We start from the raw sequence: 20,864 nt of genomic DNA on the forward strand, positions 1-20,864 counted from the left end.
GGTCCAGTATACCTGAAGGACTGTCCCCACCCCCATTGTTTTGCCCGGACACTGAGGTCCAGTGCCGAGGGCCTTCTGGCAGTTCCCTCGCTTCGAGAAGCCAAGTTACAGGGCACCAGGCAGAGGGCCTTCTCGGTATTGGCACCTGCCCCGTGGAACGCCCTCCGACCAGATGTCAAAGAGAAAAACAACTACCAGACTTTTAGAAGCTTTTAATGTTTGATGGACTATTGTATTTTAATATTTTGTTGGAAGCTGCCCAGAGTGTCTGGGGAAACCCATCCACATGGGCAGGGTATAAATAAATTTTATTATTATTATTATTATTATTATCATCATCATCATCATCATCATCATCATCATCATCTCTATCCTCATTAGCTGTGTGTGGGCAAACCTGGCCTGCTTCTTTGCTGAATCAGGGCATTAATATATGCCATAAACATAACGGGTTGGCTCCAGATTAATTTCGTTGAGCTTAGTTCCCAGTGGAATCAATGGGTAGCCATGATGAACACTTCACACTGATTGGACTAGGACCTTGTTTTAAGTAACACAGCCTTGAGCCAACCCAATGAGTATGCAACATGCACGTGAATACTCTGGCTTCCCATCAAGTGTACATTTGACATTTTTATCACTGCATCATGTGAGGAGCAGCATTTATGCTTTGGAAGCAGAATCTTCAGTAATGGGAAGGCTGTAGCTCTGTGAGAGAAGCACCTGCTTTTGCATGCAGAAGGTCCCGGGTTCAATCTTCAGCATGTCCAGGTAGAGCAGAGAAAACCTGGAGAGTGGCTAACAGCCAACGTTGACAATAGATGGACCTATGGTCTGATACAGAGTAAGAAAATATCCTGTGTTCTGTGTTCCCTAGATTATATAGCATTTCTCAGATGGATGAATAGTGCTGAACTAATTTATAGATAATACTACTGTGAACTTGCATTCATTTAATTAGAGACAGAGATAGAACAGTTCATTTAAAACAACAACATATTTTTAGCAAATTAATTTTAGAATACGTTTCAAAGATTCTGAATATCACACTGAGCCTGAGTGGCTTTATCTCTTCTTGAATCAAGTAGATTCGCCTTGCATTCATTTCCAGTAGTTGCAGAGAAACCGAGAGAGACCAAGATGTGGGTGATTGAGCATTATGGAAGCAGAATCTTTCTGTGAAAATGGCTTTTTAAAAATAGGTAATTGAAAATGGTTGCGTAAGCGGTTGTTATTAGGAGAGAGGCTCATATAATACGACAAAGAAATGGTGTGCATTATGGCACACAACAAATTAGCAGTATAAACTGTTACCGTGGAGAATAACAGAAAAGAACAACAACATATATATATATATACCTTTCACTTTTGTGCATGTTTACACTAAAGCCCAATCCGCTCAAACGAGACATTGCATTGCAGCTGCTTTAATTGCGATGCAGAGGATGTTGTGTGTGGCAAGACCCTATTTGAGCTTCTTGCATACACACAGCAGTTCTCATCGCAATGAGGTAATGACAGGCTCTGCTGAATTTAATGGGGCTTAGTCCCTAGGTATGTGACACAGGGCTGCACTATGTGTCTCATGACCACACCTTGGTTATTCCGCAACATGTGGACATGAGCTTATTGACACTGAGGTAGTGATCACCAGTTTGCCATGGGAGGCCATTTCCGGTAGTATTTCAATGATAGTGTTTGCTCCACCATCCCGAATTGCTTGGTAATGGAGCTGCCTCCACAAAGCGGCGGTTCAAGTCATCAACACACCAACACATGATTGTGTGAACAATTCCCAAGGGGAAGGGAGAATTGGAGGAAAAAAAATGCCGCCACAGAAAAGAACCAAGATCTAATTACCCTCATTCATACCTACACAAGCAAGGGAACCACCAAACAGGCCATCTTCTGAATATCTAAGAACATGTGAGGCACTCTGCTGATTCTTCTGTTGTGTTGACCTCTATACTGATCATGCTACCAGACTACCAAGATCTGAATATTTGGCACAGCCTACCAGTGATATGAGTGAGCGTAATAATAATAATAATAATAATAATAATAATAATAATAATAATAATAATAATATTTATACCCCGCCCATCTGGCTGGGTTTCCCCAGCCACTCTTTTATTCCTTCCGATGACAATAAGTACCTTTTCCTGTCCTCTTGCATTTCATCCTCACAACAAGCTAGAGATTAAGCTAAGAAAGAAGACGGGTTCAAGGTCATCCTTTGACCTTAATGGCTGAATTCAGATTTTGAAATCGCTCTCTCTCTCTCTCTCCTTAAAAAATGCATCATATATACATCCTAGAAGGGTGTGTTATAAATTCCTGTGCTTCATTTGTGGCTCAAACTCCCCACAATGCTACCAAAATGGAAGACTGCCACATTTCAGGTTTGTGCGTTGCCATGTCAAATACAGGAATATACCCATGACTGTAATATTTCCGCCAGGTCTTGTTTGGAAATTGTTACATGAAAAGACAGTCAGATGAAAAGTGTCATGAGAAAATCATCGGAGCACTAGCAGAATAACATATTGCGCTGGAAAGATATAACGACAAAATGCAATGTTTACCTCTGGTTTGTTGTTCAGAAAGTTGTGAATTTTTTGTGTGTCAAATTCTTTTGAGACTACCTGAAGAACTGAAGCTGAAGATAGTAGTAAACGGTGGCAGCATCCTTAAAAAGGACTGCTGTTATTTAAATTCAATCTAAAAGTCTCCTGGTCAATTTTTTTTTAGTAGCTAGAATGGAACAAATTGTTACAGCGCAATCTGATACATGCTTATATGTCTACTCAGAAGAAAACTTCATTGAGTTCATTGGAATTCACTCCCAGGGAAGTGTGTATAGTATAGTATAGTATTGCTGCCTCAATCACTCATCAATTTCACTTAAGCAACAATCATAAGCACAGTTTGGCTGCATTCAGATATGAGGTTTATTGCTGGTTATTAGTTTTGCTGGTTATAATGCCAGCACTTCTGTCCCAATCTATAATGTTCCCTTTAAACTTCATTGCTTACTGTATTCTGGAGTTGTGGCTTTGGGGGTTGATGTACCTCCATGTCACACTAAATTTCAAATGGTGGGAAAGAACTGTGTTATGCTGTGATACCGCCCCAGATTTAATCTCTTGAAATTACAGCGCGAAACTCTTGCAATTCTCCGAGTTAACAGGTTTGCAAGTGGATTTATTTCCCCCCAAAAAACACAGAAACGAGTACTAAACTTCCAGACGATTGCACTGCATTGCCAGAAGTGGCTTTTATGTTGTGTGAAAGGTCACATAAAAGATAGAAGTTGTCAGGTAGGAAATGTATGGGGGGAAGCCAAGTGTTGTCTAAATGCAGCTTTACTCAGGAATGACCGTTTTCCCCAACATAAAAGAGGAAGCACATTTTGCGCAGTCGTGTGCAGCCCCCCTGGGATCCCTAGGGCAGCCCTGGAAGTTTGGAAGCCGGCACTGCCTACCTGAGGCTGGAGACTGGTGTCTCCGCCCATTCGGTCAGTCGTCCAATCCAGCCAAGGGGAGGCGTGCCAGGGGATTGGCCAGGTGGGAACAGGTAGCCTTACCTGGTGCACAGAGAAGAGGAGCGATTTTTAATAAAGTTGTGGCCAATTTCAATCCCATAAAATGTGGTCTTGCGTCTTTATTCCGCTCAGGGCTGCCTGGGGTTCAGGGGGGACTCTGCGCAATATGAAACTGAGCTCTGTGGAACTTGCTTTTGATTAAACTTGCTTGGAGTTGGGCTATGTACTATCAAATAAGTTGTCTAAAGATGAAACATTGATCCATTGATGAAAAACAGAGGCTGCACCCACATTTCCTGATGTTTCCCTGATAAATTCTGCATTATGCTTCAGCTTTCAAACGATATAAAACCCACTTCTGGAAACAAGCACAAATTTGGCGCTCCTATCCATGTAATTTGCCAATGGATTTGTTTCTGGAAGCAAATTATCTGGAGATGAGCACTAAACTATCACTACATTTCTAGAAGTGGCCTTGTGAAAACTCAAATATAAAGTGAAAATTAACAGCCAGGGGTGTAGGAAGATAGGGGCGGTGGGGGCGGTGCGCCCCAAGCGACACGATCCCAGGGGCGCCATCACCCCTCCCTAAAACGCACTGGGGGCAGCGCGCCTGCTCTCCGCCCCCAGTGGCGGAGCATGAAGCTCCGCCGCTGTTAACAGCTAGGGGAACTCCAGGAAACAGAATAACTTGCCAGGTGAATGTTGCTCAAACGTGTGTTTGCAAGGTTTTTCTGAAGGATGATCAAAATGATGATTTGGGGGTGGGGGGGCAGAGCTAGTGCCCCATGGCACTTCCTTGCATGATTAGTTAACTCTGAATGTAAAAGAGGGCAAAAACAATGCACATTTATTTCCTAAATACTATAGATTTAACTGCTACATTAGCTGTTTCCATCCAGAACTTCTAAAACTGCAACCAACTGCCTGTGGAGAGAGAGCATTTACAAGGTGACTTTTGCAACACCAGGCTCCTTCTGGCTGGCAGAGCCTTCATTACTGAGCTTGGTCATAGGCTGAGTTGAGGTATTTGTGCGATAATCACAAATCACATTTTTGCACCATATGCTACAGACTGTGACTACTCCCTGACTGGAAAGAAAGTGGAAATTTGATTGTGTATGTGTGAATACTCAAGTGAAATTGTTGATTGCATTGTATGCTCTAAGCTAGTAAGTGATAAAGCTAAAAAAAAAAGGCACTCAAAAAGAAGAAAAGAAAAAATCAAAATCCAAGTGTGTTCCTTAGCTTTCCCCATGCATTTAGAAGACTGTTTCATTCACCTTTACTTTGTGTGCATGTTTGCAAATATGCAAAACCATCAGGATGATTGTAGAGCTATCACATGGAGGCTTCTCATACAGGCTTCTCATTTATGGAGGCTTCTCATAAAGTAGCATGTTTATGTTTTTTTACAGAGGAGGTTCATTTAGGGTTGCCAATTTTCATTTATTTAATTTTCATTTAATTTCCTTGGTGGTTTTCCCATTGCAATGCTACCATAGCTGGGATGTGATGGGAGATCAATTTATTTTATTTTATTTTATTTTGTTATTTCTGCCTGTCCTGCAGTTTCATTACTCAATACCTCTTTTTAAAAGCGAAAGAGAAAAGAAAAGGTTGCAAAACACTGATGCATTTTGTTTCCTGTACATTGGAGTTTGAATGTAATTAAGCTTGATCCAATGCACATTTTTGCAGGGATACCACGGAATTCAAATTACCGCACTCCTAAGTAAGTGTGGATGATATTGCACTCTAAAAATGATCATGATGAAGGTGCAGATTGGGGTAGACCGTGTTGTGCTCTTCAGATGTTGTGGACTGCAGAATTCCTTGTCCTTGACTATTACCCATCATGGCTGGGCCAGATAGATGTCATGGTCCAAAACATTGGCAATGCCTGGTTCAGATAGACTAAAATGATTTTTTTAAAGGGACATTATTCTTTTTACATTTTTAAATTTTAGGGGAGGATATTACCATTAATGCCTGTTTTCCAGTATTTCTGTCTGTAAAAAGGTAAAGGGACCCCTGACCATTAGGTCCAGTCATGACCGACTCTTGGGTTGTGGCGTTCATCTTGCATTATTGGCCGAGGGAGCTGGCGTACAGCTTCCAGGTCATGTGGCCAGCATGACTAAGCCACTTCTAGCGAACCAGAGCAGCACACGGAAACACTGTTTACGTTCCCGCCGGAGTGGTCCCTATTTTTCTACTTGCACTTTGATGTGCTTTCGAACTGCTAGGTTGGCAGGAGCAGGGACCGAGCATTGGGAGCTCACCCCGTCGCAGGGATTCGAACCGCCGACCTTCTGATTGGCAAGCTCTGTGGTTTAACCCACAGCACTCATTATCAAATCAAAAGTAATGTTTACACTTCTGGAATGTGTAGATGTTTTTATTTTGCTTAATGGGTTCGTCTATTTCATCCTAAATTCAGCTTCCTTCTGAATAAATAAACAAATAAGTGATTTGGTATGACTAATGTGAAAAAGAACAGTGTGATTTACATAGAAGTAAATCTCTTTGAACTCAGTATGCCTCATTGAAGCTGGGACCTTATACATATAAAGCATGCACTTGACCACTGAGCAGAGGCAACCCATTCAGGAGAGCTAATTGAAAGGTTTTAAAAAGAGAAGTGCTGGAATAATCCCTTTCCTTACCCAGAGCTGAAAATTAAGTTCTGAATGGCAGTCACAGAGGGCTTCAAGCTGTTAATTTTGCAAGTAATCTGTGGCTTCATTTTAGTATGAGATTTTGTGAAGTAGCAGAGAGGGATGTTGAAGCGATGTGCTCTCTAGCAAATTTAAGTATGGAGATCATTGTTAAAATGGCTTCAGTTCTTTCTTGGATGTGACCAGTACTATTTTTCTAGAAAACGAAGTACTGGAACTCACTACAAATGCCTCCCTTGTTCTCATATAATGGCAATGGTGCCCACCTGAGAGGTGCCACCACAGGTGAATTCTGGTGAGTTCCGGCTGAAAAAAAAAAGCTCTGGATGTGACCAGTTTTGATTGTTTGTCTAAAACATTGTTACTTTTAGGAGTTCATGTGTTTTTGTACTTTCATTTCCCCTTATCAGGACTTTAGTGTCACTTGTAGTCTTTTGTTGTATATTCCTCTACCTGCTATTGAAGTTTGTTTGGTTTTAGAATGACATACATTTGCTGATTTCCCATTTCCCCAACCTTTATTATTTCATATGCACTGCCCTCATAACAGCTGCTGCCTAGAGATTATAGAAGCCTGAATACAATCAACATACTGTATCAGAGCTTTCAGCTCCCTGTTTTTTCTTTCTTTTGCTCTTGCTTTCCTTAAATCTAACTCTGTTAAAATTTCCCCAAAGGAAGAGTATAAGACAGAACTTTATATTAAAAGAACAACAATGCAGAAATGCCATTTTAAAGCCTAGAATTTGGGGTTGGTTTTTTTTTTTTTGGATGATGATTTTGAATTCTCTTTTTGCATGGCTGTACTAATCTAATTATCCAATTCTAGAAGCAATCTTGAAAGGTCATAAAATGTATAAGTAAGACAAGTCATCTCGTAGCTGCAAGGCAATCACTGCTACTTTAAAGCATCTAAACAATCCTCAGTTTGCTGCATACACTTTGTAACTCATTGCAATATGCAGTTCCTCCTGTGCAGCTGGGTAACAGTACTGCACTGGTATGGTGTATATATAGCAGGAATCAGAAGCGAACCAAATGCACTCCGCTGAATAGAAACAACATTAGTAGGAAACACCTTTTTTTCTATTCAGCTTATATGTTTCAGACTGTAACAATTAATGGATGTTAAGAAAATACCATAGACATTTAGACTAGGGACAGTACTAGAGTACTGTACATTCTTCTCACCAATAAAATGGGGGAATATTTGCTCTTACCCCTTTCCTTCAGAAGATCACGCTCGGAGCATTAGCAGCTCCCAAAAGGAGGGGTTGAGAGACATGGACAGGTGGAGACTTGAGGGCCAATTGGTGGTGGTGGAGCTTGGATTGATAAGCTACCTCCTCCTCCAAAATCTCCCCCCTTGCCAAATTTCAGCACCCAGAATTTCTCCCTATATGCAGTGTGGTCTTCGCCAGTTGAAGGGGCTGAATGGAAGTTTTCTTGCTGGGGTGGGGATTCCTTCCTTGATTGGCCTTAGGGTCCCTCTGTTGTTGTTTGTTTGTTTGTTTCCGTTGTTTCCCCGTACTCTGCACTGCTAGGATTAATTTGATTGACTCTCCAAAGGTATGACAACCTGTTGGGAGTACAGAATACGAGGCAGTTAAGGAAGTGGGAGAGAAATTATTAGGGAAGCTGAGGCACTATTGGGTTAAGGGCACCCTTCAGAGATCTACCAAAGCTTTATGACTGATGGGATTTGTGGGGTTTCCCCTCAGGCCTGGCGTGAGCATTTTGAGGTGAATGCTTGACAGTGGGGCTTGGGTACACATACTGGGTTTGAAGAGCAGGTCTCATTATAGGACTGATAAGATATTATTTACCCATTGTGCAAGCTGGAAGAAAGCACTTACAGTATTAAGGTTGCCAGCTGGGGAGGCAAGAAAACCCAGCTTAGTTATGCAGAAACCCAGAAAGGAAGCTCAGTGTAGAGTGGAGCTTTTCTTTTCATAAACTCTGTAAGTCTAACTCTCCCACTACATATGGCAAAGCAGAATGTGGGAACAGTCCCCAGCACCTTCAACACTGGAAGTTCCTGTGTGACAATGTCAGATGGGGAAGTAGAAATAGTGAAATTGTTGTTGTTGCTGTCGTCGTCATCATCATCATCATCATCATCATCATCATTTTGTCTTCACATGAGGGCTGCAGACTCAAAGGTAAACTGGGTTTGTGCCATTGAAGTGTCATATGGCTTCTTGTCTGCAATGTGAATTATTCAAGATTAACAGTTCAGACACTATCCAGATACAGCCTTCATACGGTGCAATTTAAAATGGCTACGTCACATGGAAGCTGTTTGTCATATGTATCAGATTGCTTGATACTTCCATGGTCTGTGGATATTACTATCTCAGCTTTCATTTGTAGTGCGACTGTGGATTTTCCTCTTTATTGAGTCCATTGCTGTGTTTTCTGAGCCTATGAATAAGAAAATAATAACTTTAATGCAGGTGATAGCCGCAGTTGGTTTGGCGACTTTCTCTTTCAAATGAGAGGTTATATTGCAATTCCTTTATTCCCAGAACATCTGAGCGCTCCTGTGCAAGATTTGTTCCTGTTGCCGCACCCAGTGGCTAAAATAAAAAATCCATTTGTGTATGAAAGTTAGGCCTGCGTGAACAGAGAACCAAATAAAGCCCAGCTTCACATTGCCAGCACAGGCTTCTCTGCATTATAATTCCTCTGTAAGGAAACGTCTCAATTTTAACTATCGTTGCAAGTCTTATCCATGCTGATATCAGTTTCTAGGTTGGCAGAAGCAGAGGATTTTGCTCTGTGCCTATTTATTTCTTGGGCAATTTCCTTAGTATTCACCAGAGAAATTTGTCTCAAGTTCTGCATGGTTCTTTTATTTTCACTTCTTTGAGTAATATCATCCTGGGAAACACCAAATTGCAAATGTAATAACAGCCAGTCTGAAAATGAAGCCTAGCTGCTGAAAGTTAATCAAATAAATAAATAAATAAATAAATAAGATGACACCAAAAAGTATTTTCAACATGCAGTACCAGAGCTAACTTCAAAACGCCCAGCAATGAATCCCAATATGAATGCAAACAACATAAGCGTATGCGTAGTAAATTTTGTCATGCTCTATACCAGACTTTTTAAACCTTGGGTTCTCAGATATTGTCTCCCTGCAACTCCCATCATCCCTAGCTAGCAGGACCAGTAGTCAGGGATGATGGGAGTTGTAGTCCAACAACATCTGGGAAAGGCTGCTCTGTATTGATGTTGGTAAGTCTCAGGGTCCACGTGAAGGTTACTATTTGTGAGACAAAGAGACAATGGGGCCACACTTGGCACTGTGGCCATGGCACACAACTCAGCCCAGCTCTGTCCCCACTTTCCATGGGCTAACATGCCTATCTGAAATGAGGAAGCCTTCCTGCATTTACCACTTTCTGCAGAGACTTCCACTGATTTAAGAAGTCATGGTACCCCTCTCTACTCACTGCCCCTCTTTGCATGAAAAAGGCTGAGGAGTTGCACATATGTTCTCTCTTCAGGCTATTCCACAATCATATTGAAAGCAGGGAACAACCTAGAACAACACATGGAGTTGGCAGATTGGCTTGGCTTTGTTTTATTTGATTTAATATTTGCATGTCGACCTCAAAGCTTGATTGATGAGTGGAATTATGAGATACTGAAGAAAAGAGATAATGTGTGTGTGTGAGGGAGGGAGGGAGGGAGGGAGGGCAGACTTATAAGTATGCTTGGTTTGAGTGAGTGAGTCCCCAAAAGATCAAATGGGGCAGAGTTTCTGTTATTCTTTGTTTTTTTATGAGGGTGGAAGGGCACCATAATCTCCAGGGTCTAACTGCCATAACTTTAGAATGGAAGCCTTGAAAATGGGGTGCTCTTTCCCATTTGCTCCCAGAGGACTCTCCTTCCTTCTTTCACCACAGAGGCAGGCCAGGGCCAACCCTCCCATTAGGCACAGAGACTTGGTCTGATTTTGAGTGATAGAAAAGATCAGCATATGATGAACTAGTTAACTTATTATTGATGCATTTTTACTGCTAGGGATATTGTGGAATATTCCACCCAAGTTATCTCAAGGGTCAAGATAACTTGGTAGGCATTGGGTTAGTGGCATAGCATACCCCCCCAGGGGTTGTTGCCCCGGCCACAAAATTGTTAAGGGCACAAAATGTCAATGCTTAGTGCTGCCTCAATACAGCTATATGCTTCCATCACTAGGCTCCATTGAAAACAGCTTTCCCGTGAAAACCAGGAAGTGAGCTCTCCAGACAATGGAACAACTCTTCTTTTCGTATCTCTGCAGCTGTGATTGCCTGGGTGACACAGATGCCATTATGCAGTTGAATGCATTTGCATATTCTGTCAGTTTCCCTCCCATCCTATGTGTGGCCCTGGCCTCTGGCAACCTGTGGATCACCACCACATTAGGGGAGCACCATTACGCCACCACTTCTGTTCTGCTGTGGACAGCAAAATGCCTTGGGCAGGCCATAGAGGCAAGAAAAATCTCAACACTCAGATGCTTTAAAATGCCCTAAGAAACACCATCAAAAGTTTTCTTTGAAGCACAATTTATTTCATATTAATTTCAGGAGAGGTACACTTTATATTTTCACCAGGGGAAAAAAAAGAACATCCTTGGAGTTTGGATTTTGTCCCACAGCACACCTAAGTAAGTTGAGGAACATTGCTGATGGAGTGTTCAGAACGTAAATCACATTTTATGGCAGCTTGATCTCCTTTTGTAGGCAATCTATTAATGACAGCATGATCCTTTGCCAAGATGGATGAAATAATTTACAGTGATTTCATTCTCTCTCTGTGTATGTGTGTGTGTGTGTGTGTGTGTGCGTGTGCATGTATCTGCGCGCGGAACATTTATGTATGATGTGCATGCCCACATATACACACACTAAAATAATGCAAAGAAACTGAAGAATTAATGCCATAAAGAAACTAATAATTTCTGAATACTTCTGAACAATCCATAAAATTAATAATATTTGCATGCTGGGTCCAATAAAAGCAATATTATTGCCCTAAATATCTGGAATATAAAAATATGTTGTTGTGTAACGTTATAATCTTCAAAAGTGGCAGGTCAGATGTATCACTTAGGAACCAAATTGGAATCTCGTAGGTAAAACAAATAATATTTCTTGGGGATGCTTCTGAAACTATCCTAGTTTTCAAATTAGGAATTTTTTGCTCTTGTTTCCAACATAGAACAGATCTGCTCTTAAACGCATTTTAAAGCCCTGTGTGCACTCGTAGAAACACAAAGCTCTCTGCATGTTGCACTTCCTGAGATCACTAAGGGTGCATTCAGATGTGGGGAATATTACATTTTTGTGGAATGCAGCCACCACTAATATGGCTGCAGGGTATGTGTAGAAGCGACTTCCGGTGCCGCTCTGCCCTATTTCCAGTGCCCACACATGGGCAGAGCAGCACCCAAAAGGGAGGCTCCCTGGCAGGTAGGAAATCCAGGGGATTTCCGGGATTTTTCTCCATTCGGGAGAAGAGCGGGAAACGGATTAAAATCCGGGGGTTTCCAGCGAAAAACGGGATACTTGGCAGCTAAGCATTAGACACCATCACTAATCACCCCCCCCCCAACTTCACACAGAGTGCTAAACTTTCACTATATCTCATTAGTTTCCCATAAGGGTTTTTTATTTTGTTTGAAGCCTCAAATATAATATGGAAAGTAATGTCAGGGATATGGTATTCACCACCGTGTGAATGCAGACTGTGTGATTGCACAATGCCATGTAGTCACATGGATGTCCCAGAAAGTGCTGCTAAGAAGATGCAAGTGAATTTTTATTTTATTTATTTAATTTATATACTGTACTGCCCTATACCTGGAGGTCTCAGGGCGGTTCACAGAAAAGAACACAATATATAAAATCCAAATAAGAACAATAACCCAATAACACACACACCCCCAAAAAAGAGAGCCACATCTTAAAAGGTTTTAGGATGTCAATCAGGTCAACCAAAGGTGCATAATGAAGGCGCCAGGCAAACTTCCCTAGGGAGAGCATTCCACAAACAGGGAGCCTCAGAAGATGATCTCAGGGTGTGGGTAGGTTCATATGGAAAGAGGCAGTCCTTGAATGTGACATTCTACTTATCCTGCTTAAGGAGAATAAAGACCCACCACAAATCTCCTCATATCATGAAATGAACTAAGCATAGGCCCCACCCCTGAAAAATAGGAAAACATTCTCCAAACTTCACTCACTTCTCTTTGAAGGCGTGTTTGCTTTGCTCCCTGCCCCTCAAATGGTTGAAATAAATGGCCACGAAAGGTTTGTCCAAGCACTAATTCCAGGAGAGAAATGTGGTCGTGCAGAAGTCTTTTAGAAATGCTAATTTGAATAATATGAAACCATACACACAAATGAATGGGATGACTCTAGGAGTGGGGCACTTAGACGGAAGACTCTTGAATAATATCTTCCTTGTGAGAACTCACAAATCATTTTGCAATCTTTGAGGTTTTTATTGCCGTACCACCTATTAAATCGTCCTGTGTAAATGGCTTTATGAAGCAGCACCATTTTTCAGTTTGGTCTAGTACTCAGTGCCTTCAGAAAGTGGTAATATCTGGGTCATCGTCAACGTTTCAAAGAAAATTTGTGCTCGATAGATTAAATTTAGTTCCACTCCTCTCCACTCTTATTTCATTCCTCCCAGTATTTAGCATGGCGACATGGTGTCCCATCGATGATGGCCCCACTGCTGGTTAAGAAAGAGAGTTGTAATTGTCCTCTGCACGAAGGTGACCCAGAAACATTTGAGGATCTCACTATACCTTTGAACAGTTGTATGTACCTATTGCTGCAGTAGAAGTATTGATTTATGCAGTAAGCTAGTGGAGAAACATCACAGAGTGAGAGGGAGGTGATTATTATGCCTTTCTGTGATCTGCCTGAGATAAATGTGTGACTATAATGCCAGGGAACTACAGTTTTAAGGAAGAAGCTTGTTTTTCTTCTTTCCACTATGGATTGGTGTTAAATTGTGTCCTCCCTCAAAGAGGGTGCGTGTTGCAGTGCAACCTGGCAACCGAACCCTGTGTTGTGGGTGGGTACGATTGGATAGCCACAACACCCTATTGGTAGGTCCCTTGATGCTGGGTTAATCAGGCCAATGGGACGCTAGCCAAACTGATCAAGGGACCTATATATGCCCATGCACATGACTCAGAGCTTCCTCTTTTGGTCAGTGCATTGGAACACCCTCCCACCTCTCCCTACTTTTAGGGCTTGTGCGCTTGACCTTGCTATGCCGTCGTGTGCGGTCTGTCATTGGGGCAGCAGGAATTTTCCCCACTTGGCTGATTGGCTGGTTCCACTTGGGTTTGGCCTGCTGCGTAGCAAATCGTCACAACTTGTAAGATTGCAGATAGGCTCTGGTTCAGGTGATAGGGATGGGGGAACGCTCTTGCCATCCCTATGTGAAGGGTATTCCATTAAAGGAATCCAGGGACTCAATGGTTTGGTCAACCCTGAGAGGGGCTGTGCCTGTGCCTGAGTCAGGGGGACATCTGGGTGGTGGATATAGCATGTCCCCGGCTTTCCGCCATTCCAGGTGTTCACCCTAGGCTGACCTATGCTGGTGCCCTGAGTCAGTGCTACCTGCAACGGTGCAGGGAGCTAGTCGAACCATAGCCTATGGAACCACTCACTTGCTGTAATCAATAAAGTTGTGGCCTAAATTCTGCCAAAAACCAAACCAAAATTTGAGTCTTGTCGGAATTTATTTATAGGGGGAGGTTTAAAGGTCTAAACACACAACTCAAGTTCTCTTTTCAAAAATGAATTCATTCTACTCTGGCCCTGTTAAGCTTAAACTACTGGGTAGCATTTTTTCCCCTTCCTGCCCCCCCCCGGCCCCTTTTTTGACACAAAGCCATGTAGCTGCTAAAAGGACTCTGATTTCAAACTCTAAATACCGTGTTTTGCTTGAGCGAGCATTGCCATGCATGAGTCCTTCCACTGTATTATTACCAAATGAGTAAGAATAATCCATTCTTCGACTTCATTTTATCATAGGCCTTGATTCTTACAGGCATATGACTTTCTCATCTTACTCCCTGCCTCCATGGTAATCAAAGCTAGCCTTAAAGAAGGAAATAGGTTACACACACGTCACAGTAGCATGTGTTTTTGTGCACACATTCCCCAATAAATGCTTTATCATAAGCTTTGTTTAGTTGAAGAAATGCAAATAGTTGTCTTTTGGTTTGCATATTGGTTTCAGAAATGTGAGGTAGGTAGGATGCTCAAAACTGTGCCAGGCCCATCCCAGTCAGGTGCAATATGGCCAGGCCATGGCACAGTGATGGTTGATAGGAATGCCCCCATCAGGATAGGGTTGCCACCTGTCCTGAATAATACAGGATTGCCCTGTATTTCAATGTAAACTGCTATGTCCTGTATTGATACAGTTTTGTCCCGTATTTCAGGTCCTCTTTTTCCAAAGAAGAAGAAGAAGAGTTTTGACTTGACATCCTGCTTTATCACTACCCTTAAAAGGTAAAGGGACCCCTGACCATTAGGTCCAGTTGTGACCGACTCTGGGGTTGCGCGCTCATCTCGCATTATTGGCCGAGGGAGCCGGCGTATAGCTTCTGGGTCATGTGGCCAGCATGACAAAGCCGCTTCTGGCAAACCAGAGCAGTACATGGAAACGCCGTTTACCTTCCCGCTGTAGCGGTTCCTATTTATCTACTTGCATTTTGACGTGCTTTCGAACTGCTAGGTTGACAGGATCACTACCCTTAAGAAGTCTCAAAGTGGCTAACCATCTCATTTCCCTTCCTGCCCCACAACAAACACTCTGTGAGGTGAGTGGGGCTGAGAGACTTCAGAGAAGTGTGACTAGCCCAAGGTCACCTAGCAGCTGCATGTGGAGGAGCGGGGAAGCGAACCCGGTTCACCAGATTACGAGTCCACTGCTCTTAACCACTACACACCATGCATGGGTTTGAAAGGGTTTATGAAAGTTCATGCATTTAAGTTCTGGGTAGCCAGATTTTCAAATTCATGCACATGCATGACAAATTTAAGAGGACACATTCTGTTAGGCTGCAATAGATTGTAATTGATTGCTTTGAAGTCGCTTCAGCACCAGATGAAAAAAAAAAAGTCCTTCAACTGCTCCATCCTGTCCTGTATTTTGCCAGAAAAAAAGGTGGCAAACCTATAAGGAAGATTGAGTCAGATGTGTAAAATAATGCAGCACAAATGAGAAGGAGGGGAAACTTATTTTCATGGCAATGCAGACAGATTTGGTTATGATCATGAGCCTGTGCGAAGCACCAGGAGGTAGCAGATGGGTGTGCTGCCTTCAAATCCCAGAGATCCAAGCCGCGTCATGTCCCCTGCTGGGTGGGGGGTGGGGTTGGCCGCATTTAAATGACTGTGGGCCCACGAGCGGCTCCTGTTTGCTCCGGCTTCCTTGGCTCTCCCGCCCACCCTCCCTCTAGGCCTTGCATTCAACATCTGACCTTGCTATGGACCTCGGTTGGTCACCTGTTGAGGGGGCCTGGTAGGAATAGGGTCAGGTTGGTCACCTGTTGAGGGGGCCTGGTAGGGGCCGCTTGGTTTTTCGCCTACCTCGTAGAAAATTGTAAGGTTTGGCTGTTAGGCATTGGAAAATGTTGGAGGGGGGTGGTGGCCATCACCTACCCTTCCCCTTGAAGGGTATTCTGTTAAAGGAGTCTGGCAGTCATGGTTCCTGTCTTATGCCCAGGTGGTGGCTAGGACCATGGCACGGCCCTCCGGTGACTCTAGGGGAAAGCTTCCAGTTGATTTGCATCAACAAGCTCCCCCTAAAGGTTGTTAAAGAGCAGGCAGGAGTCAAGTATAGTCTGTTCGGATCCAATGCCTAAGCCAATACCACTCACATTCTGTAACCAATAAAGTTGTGGCCTTTTTTAGCCCATTAACCTAAAATACTTGTGTCCATGTCTCTTATTTCATCACAAAGCAGGAAGCAGGGCCTTGACTCGCAACAGTATTTTAATGCATACATTTGAAGTAATCCATTCATTTTCAAAACCGACGTCTCTGAAACACTTGATTAAGGGAAGGGAGAGAAATTCAAAAGGAATTAAAGAATCAATCCACGACATTGGATTCAATGTATGATGAGGGGCTGCAGCAAACATCTGGCATGCATCTCAGACTCTGTAGATCCTGCCCATTGCATCTATCAGTGTTGTGACTTGCACCTTATCTCCAAACATTAGGAAATCTTTATTTGTAAAGTCTAGTGTCCCTGCCATTAAAATGAAACCACCAGCAAAATGCAGTTCTCCAGTCTACTGCCACAGAAAATGTGGACTTAGCACTTATTTTTTTTACAAACATAACTAGACAAATAACCAATTGAGTAATTTCTCCCCTCTGTTTCTCTACCACCAAGTATTTACATTCGGAGGCTTTGTCTTCTATATATTTTGAAAGTAATTACTTTTCTCTGTCACGTTGTAAAGGGCTGCTTTCTTCCAGAAGATATAGGATTGCTGAAATGAACATTTTATGGTAAGAGACAAAATTAGTATCTATTGTTGCAAGGATTATCTAATAAAATGTGGAGAAAAACAATCCTTATTTGTTGATGCAAAGAAATGTTGAAGAGCAATTTGTTGCGTTACGAAGTCAGTACTTCCTGTGTTAGATACTAAGTCTGGAAAGGTTAGCTACACGCCTTATGTAAATTCAGATAGTCTATGACATATTCAAGGGAAATTGATATTCAGCCTTTGTATTAGATTTTGCCCTTCTCATGCCATGTGAACAGTTACAGACAACAAGTGTTTATACGTTTTTAAAGGACTCATGGGATTGATCCGTAAGGAAGACTTCTTTCTTCTCTTGGTTGCTGTTTGGTTGCAACAAGCCACAACCTTGTAGTAGAGAAGCTCGAATAATTTATCTTTGGAGGAAGAATTTACTTCCATGCCTTTTTATGTGTGGCCACAGATAATGGTTGTAAATGTGCCCAGGAGGTGGGAGAAATTTAATCCTTCCTTATTAAATAAGCTCACTTTCTAGAACTCCTTTGATTCGATTTCATTGCAGATCTTCTAATGTATTATATTTCATAAATATAACCACATTTTGCTATTTAATTTTGTCGTGAGCTTTATTCATTGTTCGCTGGCAATGACGGATCAATGGAATTTTAAATAAGCACTCGGCAGGCATTCTATGTACAAGTTTAGTAACACGTGTTGGAAGAAGGGCAGTGGGGAAGAAAATGCTAGTTTTACCCCCATTGCCATCCCATTCACCCTTCATGCTTTGGAGGATGGCTACTGACAACTGTCTGAATCAGGGACAGACAGGGACAGACAGAATCAGGAACCTTTTAAACTCCTGTTTGTATCAGAACTCTGATTTTTCCAGGGTTGCAAAAACACAAGTAGTTCTGTATGGGTACAAGAGTTTCCCTGCTTGAAATGGCAAACCATCCAATTCATGGTTGGAGACTGTTAGCAGCCACGGAGGGTAGAACTAGCACTTTCACCCCTGCTGCCCAGGTGTTCACTTAACTCATCTCGAGAATGACTGAAGAGGACTTTGTTCTTCCTTCTATTCAAACAGCATCTTTCTAAAAGCATCTTACTTTTTCGCCCTCTTCAATTTTGTAAAATTTGATAGCCAAAAAATATCGATTTTTGTGCGCTCCTCTTTTTTTAAAATGTCAAGAGATGTCAATAGGATCAGCAAGACAGAAAAGAACTTTATTACATTCCATTTCCTTCCTTTAAAAGAAAGAAAGAAAGAAAATCACTTAACTTGAATTCACATTGCATTTCGAGTGCTTATCACTGGTGTTTCATCTGCATTCACTTGTCAGTTGAATTCAGTGCTGTATCCACCTGAAAGATACTTTCAATAGTTTGCTTAGTAACATTTGTGTGTTTCAACCGACTTATCACCCTACATTAGTAGGTTTTCACAGGCCCAAATAACTGTTCCATATACACAAATCCAAACCGGATGCTTCTGTGCGGAACGAAAACATCCCCGGACTGATCCTGAGATCTATATTCTGTGCAACGACAACAAAAAGTCATTGTGATGCAACTGCATATAGGGAATATAAAGAATGGGGATAGAATAGACAATCCATGGGGAGGATATATTCATTCCAGTGCTATCTGTGCAGGTTTTATGTATGGAATAACACAATGTTATCTGCCCAGTGTTGGCCCAAGATATTTTGTTGACTGAAGCGGAGCCCAAGTGCCTCCCTGTCACCATCTATATATGGAAAATATCTCTGGAAGCCAATTGACAAGAATCTTTCTTTACACTTTTATTTCAAAAACCAACCAACTAGAGCAGGGGTTCCCAAACTAAGGCCCGGGGGCCAAATATGGCCGAATCACCTTCTAAATCTGGCCTGCGGACGGTCCGGGAATCAAAATGTTTTTGCATGAGTAGAAAGTGCCCTTTTATTTAAAATGTATCTCTAGGTTATTTGTGGGGCATAGGATTCGTTCATATATTTTTTTCAAAAATATAGTCCAGTCCCCCACAAGGTCCGAGGGACAGTGGACCGGCCCCCTGTTGAAAAAGTTTGCTGACCCCTGAACTAGAGAGTAGAGTATATCTCTGGGGCTATAATCCAAAATTACTTTGCCATAGCCTCTGATAGAGCATCTGTCTTTTTTATTTTAATGATATAACATAGACCCTTTAGCCTTCTCACTAGCCTCACCTATACAACTTCCTACCAGGTCTAAACCACTGAGCCTCTTGGGCTTGCCAATCAGAAGGTCGGCGGTTTGAATCTCTGTGACGGAGTGAGCTCCCGTTGCTCTGTCCCAGCTCCTGCCAACCTAGCAGTTTGAAAGCATGCCAGTGCAAGTAGATAAATAGGTACCACTGCGGTGGGAAGGTAAATGACATTTCCGTGCGTTCTGGTTTCTGTCATCGTGTTCCGTTGCACCAGAAGTGGTTTAGTTTGGTGTAACAAGACTGTGTGCAACAAGACTGTCTGTGGACAAAGGCCGGCTCCCTCAGCCTGAAGCGAGATGAGCGCCGCAACTCCATAGTTGCCTTTGACTGGACTTAACCGTCCAGGGGTCCTTTACCTTTTACCTTTACACCATTGAGCCTGGCTGATGGTCTTTCCAGCCTATCCAACTCTTCCTACTGCGGTGGAAAAGGGGGACATGCATTAGTGTTTATTTGTTGTTGTTTAGTCGTTTAGTCGTGTCCGACTCTTCGTGACCCCATGGACCATAGCACGCCAGGCACTCCTGTCTTGCACTGCCTCCCGCAGTTTGGTCAAACTCATGTTCGTAGCTTCGAGAACACTGTCCAACCACCTTGTCCTCTGACGTCCCCTTCTCCTAGTGCCCTCAATCTTTCCCAACATCAGGGTCTTTTCCAAGGATTCTTCTCTTCTCATGAGGTGGCCAAAGTATTGGAGCCTCAGCTTCACGATCTGTCCTTCCAGGGAGCACTCAGGGCTGATTTCCTTAAGAATGGATAGGTTTGATCTTCTTGCAGTCCATGGGACTCTCAAGAGTCTCCTCCAGCACCATAATTCAAAAGCATCAATTCTTCGGCGATCAGCCTTCTTTATGGTCCAGCTCTCACTTCCATACATCACTACTGGGAAAACCATAGCTTTAACTATACGGACCTTTGTCGGCAAGGTGATGTCTCTGCTTTTTAAGATGCTGTCTAGGTTTGTCATTGCTTTTCTCCCAAGAAGCAGGCATCTTTTAATTTCGTGACTGCTGTCACCATCTGCAGTGATCAAGGAGCCCAAGAAAGTAAAATCTCTCACTGCATCCATTTCTTCCCCTTCTATTTGCCAGGAGGTGATGGGACCAGTGGCCATGATCTTGGTTTTTTTGATGTTGAGCTTCAGACCATATTTTGCGCTCTCCTCTTTCACCCTCATTAAAAGGTTCTTTAATTCCTCCTCGCTTTCTGCCATCAAGGTTGTGTCATCTGCATATCTGAGGTTGTTGATATTTATTCCGGCAATCTTAATTCCGGCTTGGGATTCATCTAGTCCAGCCTTTCGCATGATGAATTCTGCATATAAGTTAAATAAGCAGGGAGACAATATACAACCTTGTCGTACTCCTTTCCCAATTTTGAACCACTCAGTTGTTCCATATCCAGTTCTAACTGTAGCTTCTTGTCCCACATAGAGATTTCTCAGGAGACAGTGTTTATTATCATCATATTAACTGTTTCGTATCATTGGCATCCTACCTGGGAAGTCGGTGCCAGCCCCGAACTACCAGGGAGTCGCTTTATGGGATCAGGGGGCTGTGCGCCACCATGTAAAGGTTGCCCCCTGTTTGAAGTGTGGAACGGTCATTCCTGAGCAGAGATTAATTCAGGCTACACCAGTATGGTTTTTTTTTTTTACATTTTGCATTTGCTAATCTTCCAAGGAGTTATACAATTTTAATAATGAGCATGGATTACTAATTAATTTAATTGGCACAGTGTACCAAGCCTGAGAACAAAGAGATTCAACACTCATTTATCCTATAAATTAATCTTTCAAGAATATACTTTTGTTTCTTCAAGTTCATCAGCATATTTTGAACTAAATTGGAATGACAGTACCTTGGAAGTACAATT

Source organism: Zootoca vivipara, chromosome 4, assembly GCF_965207765.1.
Source record: "Zootoca vivipara chromosome 4, rZooViv2.hap1.1, whole genome shotgun sequence".
NCBI classification, from domain to species: Eukaryota; Metazoa; Chordata; class Lepidosauria; order Squamata; family Lacertidae; genus Zootoca; species Zootoca vivipara.